Source organism: Thunnus maccoyii, chromosome 21 (assembly GCF_910596095.1).
Source record: "Thunnus maccoyii chromosome 21, fThuMac1.1, whole genome shotgun sequence".
Classification (NCBI taxonomy): Eukaryota; Metazoa; Chordata; class Actinopteri; order Scombriformes; family Scombridae; genus Thunnus; species Thunnus maccoyii.
In genome coordinates, this window is record NC_056553.1 from 26,385,870 (window position 1) to 26,391,415 (window position 5,546).

The window sequence follows — 5,546 nt, forward strand, 5'->3', positions numbered from 1 at the left end:
TCCATCCTGATCAGTGCAGTTATAAAAAAATAACGCACTCCACTGTGGCAAACTCAAGTTATCAGCTAATTTGTCATGCAATAATCTTTAATAACTGCATGTATAATTATGGATTATGCTTTTCATATGGATGCATATAACATTTTAAAAAGGTCCAATCCTGAAGCACAGAAAACAAAACAAAAACAAAAAACTGCCAGTAGAATAAAAAGATTTTATAGAGTCTCTTTATTTCTGATTGGGCCTTAAGTAGGGTACAAGGTTAGTATCAAAGGATAGGTTTTGATTTTTTCAGGTCTATTTTATTACCATATTTACTAGCCATGCATACTGTATGTTGAAAGTGTTATTGGAACATATCATTCTTCTCTCTATACTGGCTGTGAAATGATTCCTTCATAGAATGACTACACTGTAAGAAGTAGGGATCAAGAAGTTCAGCGGAAGCTAATATGTGGCTTTCGTAGTCTGAGATTGACAAATTAAGTGATATCTTCAACCTAGGCAGTCTAATTAATTTTATGATGAACTAAGATTTTACAGTGTGTCCTGGTCTTGTGCAGAAGTTCCCTGCAAGTTCTCTGTGTGCAGAGCTGCCAAGTCTCACACTTTGACCATGAGACTCATGCATATCAACCAGTTCACACACTCACACTGAGAATCCCAAAATAAGTAAAATTGCTTTTTTTCTCACCACACATGCCTTTTCATCTTTTTTTTCCTCCAATGTAAAATTTGTGATTTTTACCCTGTGCCTAGACCACAAGCATAGTGTGAGCGGCGCATTTAGCAGAGCAGCAGCAGCAGCAGCGAGTGCTCCGGTGTTCAGGTGCTCAGGCGCTCAGAGCCCAATACACAATGATAAATAGACTTTCAGATAAGACCCCTCCGGACCGGAACAAATTTCACTCCAAGCAGAAGTCAAAACTTGGCAGGCCTGTCTGTGGGTTTATAACTATGAGTGACACCTTTCATATTATTCATAGTCATTTGATCCTTTGCTAATATAAAAATAATGATTGATTAATCAAGCCTTAGGTAACCGACTTTGGAACAACACCAGCAACAAATCTATCTGCAACTGCACACTACAGAAGTATCTCTCGACTCTGGCTTACCAAGGAACAGACTGGGAAATATAAAGCAGGAATTTTGCACCAAAAAAGTCGGTGAAAATATCCCGTTCACTTTTTGTGTTTGGCTGAACTTTAGACTGCATTTTCGCACAGAATAATGACTGTAGATTTTGTCCTTTACAGTTCTTAAGAGGATAACTTCACAAACAGTACAGACAGGAGGAATGATTACAATGACCAATAACTCTTTCAAAATAGATATGGCATGTGGCTGTTGTATGAAATCCAAACTTATCCTTTACATAAAAGCCGACAGTATTCTGACAGTAAACTGAAAGTATTTGTGAGACAGGTTTTTTGCTGATGCCTGAATGTTAGACAAATGTATTGTTGAGTCAACTCTTTGCTAAACCTTTCTTGACATTATAAATGTAAATCAGATTTGAAAACATATTTTGATGTTACTGTATGTCTTTATGAAGCAAATGCTACATTGCTCAGTGTATATTAATTGTATTTTCGTACTATGCTTTTTTGCTGCAAATGATATTTCAGGGTGAGCTGGATGGGCATTAATCAGCACATTATAAAAAAAATAAATTATACTCATACCTCATTACTGTAAAAAAAAAAAAAAAAAAAAGTCCGTCAGGCAACTCATATGATGAATGTCAAGATTTTATTGAGAATAAAGATAAACACTGATTTCTTTTCTCTGTTTTATCTCTCCCTGACTGATACATAGAAACATTTGAGTTGTCTGCCTGAACTAGCTCCAAATTATTTTCTATGACCGTAGGACAATCCATACCAAGTAAAGGTATTTGTGAACAATGCTGTCACAGTGCTCAAAACTAGTGGACCAATGAGACTATGGGGAATGTGGACTTACATTGTCTGAATTCTCACATCAGTGCTGTGGAAACTCCAAATGATGAAATAGTTTTTACAAATTGATATATTTAATTCTCTATACAATAGCATTATGAATGGCAGTTCAATTACACTATATAGAGTGAAGCTACAGTATAATACATATTTGAAAATCTGATATACTTCTTGTAAATGTTCAAATTCTGACTTTGTTTTCCAAAATTCAGCAATTATTTCCATTTTTATGTAACGTGGCATTTGTAGCCCAGTATTCATTTTGGAACAATTTTCTTTGTGTTTCCCCTTATTATGAGTTTCATGCCCACATACAAGTCATTTCCAAAGGGAATTTTCTTAAGTATAAACACTGGTGTATGCTGATTTTGGTAAAGAAGAAATGTTTATTTACAGCCTTGATAATTCCAGCTACTCTGAAAAGCAGCTTATAAAGAGCTTGGTACTTTCTTGATGTTAGATTCGGCTGATCTTAAACAGCATTGTTTTACATTTCATGTTTGTATGCTTCATTGTTAAAGTATAGCTTACAAATCTCAAGAATTGCTTGCTGATGTTTAAACATCCTGTGAAATGACCTTGCCATGGCGTTTTGGGCTTATTGAGCTCTTTATGACTAAATATGCAGGGACTTTTCACTTTGTATTACTCATGCAAGTACTAAAGAGATAAGTGCAACAATAAAAGATGTATATGAAGAATGTTGGCTAGTATTATTTGTTTTGGTAAAGGGATTACTTATGTAAAAATGTTAGATAAAAGTAAAATGTAGCTCAGGTGCTGCCTTACATTTTTAAAGGGAGGTGAAGAAAAAGTGTTATATATGATGATGATGTTAGATGATAGAACTATTAAATGAAAGAACACATTTAGGATACAAAGTAAAGTGCATCAGTAGCAGAGCCCTTAAACTAACAATAAATTACACTTTGCAGCAAGCATTATTAAGTTACATAAATCCATATGCCTATAAACAACATGAACGACACAAAAACACATATTAATGTAATAGGAGTGTCAGTAGAGTTTTTGCACAACACATACTTCACATGCACACACATACATCCAACAAGTCCTCCAAATTAAATGACCAAATAGGTTGTTTGACCTGCACTTCAGAGCGACACACAGAAGCATTTTCAGAACGTTTTCTAACCAGGCACCTCTATCAGCAGTCATCAGCATGACAACATCATCTGTCTGTGTTTTCCAAAACCGTTATATATCACTGTTAAAAAATAATGATGTGACAACGCTGGTTAGGTTAAGGCACAAAAACCACTTGGTTAGGTTTAGGGAAAGATCATGGTTTTGGTTACAATGATCACTTGAAACGTGGTGTGGGTTAAAGTTACTACTTCCTTAAAATTAAGCAACTTTCGTTGTCATGGCAACAGGACACATCATGGCGATCATAGTTATGGTTTTAAAAAAAACTGTCCCAACCATAGATGTATAATAACAGCTGGATAGGGCGCTGCCACTCAGCCTTGGAGACAGTTTTTCCCAGTGGTCACTCGCAGTATTGCAGCAAAAAATCCCCCTATGGCCCAAAAAGCATTTTCCCCATAGAATACCATTGTAAAAGAGACGTCGGTAAAACACCTCGAACTGCAAACAACGTCAAATATGACTCTTTCTATTATGAACTTTTGATCCATGGAGGTTTTATATTTGTAAAACTTTCCTCGAGCCAAGAAAAGCCATTTAAAAATCTGTGATGTCATCACAGTGTAAAGTCTATGGGCCGAGTGGGAACTCACGGGTGGGGCCAGCGGGGGAAAAACTACTGCACATATTCAGTGGGCCGCACAACACGGAAGCAAACCTGGAAACTAGAAACTTTTTTTGGCATATGCGCCAGCCGAGCAATTCCTATAGGACTGAATGGGCGCGATTTTTAGTCCGGTATTCATGATCCCGATTCACAATTTGAAACAGGAAGCGAACAGCGGTCTCCTGCAGCAAAGTCCACTTTTTGCAAATTAGGATCTAACCAGCCACCCAACCCGCCACCTCTGAATATGGAAATTTGTCACCTTATATAGACGTCATCTGAACTGCACCACCTCTCCGGGTCATAATTACTACAGCCACAAGATGGTGTCTGTCACTCAAACATTTTTGGCGACTGACATTATAACCCATTGTGTTGTTTTTCTGGAGAGGACAGTCTCCATACAACACTTTACTGACATTCTCCTCTGGAGAGTTGCAACCATCAGTGAGTTTGTTGTTGTACTCACTGAACAGCATTCTGTGAGTCTGTGCTCTGCAAAGTCCTCCACAATCTGTTCTATGTTCAGCTTCTCCGCTCATTCATTCTCAGTGCATAAGAAACACAGTCCATCAGCCTCTCTGATCCCACTGCACTCCTCAAAGTTTTCAAACAGTTTGATGTGAATGAGCTCATCAGCTGTAACAAGGACTAACAGTCAAAAACAGCTGGCAGGTCACATACCTCACTGATGGTAGAAGATTCACAGCGATCATAGAAGTCACTACAGGAGGATCCACCATGAGCAGGTCAGATAGACCCAGCATGCACCTGTGGGTCACCCAACCCTGTAGGTGTATTTGATTTGGGTGACTTGATATGATGAAGTGAACTAATGACATCATACTTAATTTTGTTTCATTTTTGTGTATTTTTTAGACAGTCTACTATTAGACAAGATATGTCAGAGAAATCATATAAGGAGAATTTACTGAGTGCAGACTATGAGGATGCTTAAAGTGACTACAAATAAAATAATTGCCAGATTTATTCTTGTTTGTGTGCACCCATGATAAATATAAAAATAAGTAGAAAAAAAGAGGTGTAACATTATTTCAAATGTTCAAATACAAATAAAAGGCTAAAACACCTCTATTCTCAATGATACTGCTTCATGACCAATGACAGATAACAGAGGCATACTCGGCACTCATCTAGGATCCTCTCTGAACCAACTGAACACACATCTGGAGGTCAAAAGAAATTTGATTAATAGTTTTCATTCTTAAATTTGTGAGTAGCAATTTGATAAATACGGACCTAGACCTGCTCACTGACTAAAGGAACTAGCAGTAATAGTGAATGAACATACTTATTTGGAGACAGGGTTACAGTAGGTCAAAGTTAGAACAGGAAGTCTGTATACTGTGATGGATGCTTACAACAGCTTGGTTAGTAATATTACTGTTCACCTTTGTTTTCTCTTCCAAATAAGTTTAGCTAATATGTTTGTTGGACTTCTTTTGAACGTGTCAAAATCAGTGACACACTGTTAGCTCTCAGTAATTAACTGGTAAGTACAGAATAATTATTCACAAGAATGATTGACAAATGTACAAAAATAAGACTCAAACTCCATGAAAGCAAATTTATCCTTTAACTTTGTTAATTCAACCCATGTAAAGTAGCTATTTGTGATCAAACAACATCATGTTATAAATAAGTTAGAAACAGATTTTCATATTGCCACTACATAACACACTATAGTATGATACACATGGACTGAAAAAAAGTAATACGAGGGCAATCTTCATAGTGAAGAAAATATTTTTTAATAACAGAAATATATTCTGTATATACAACAG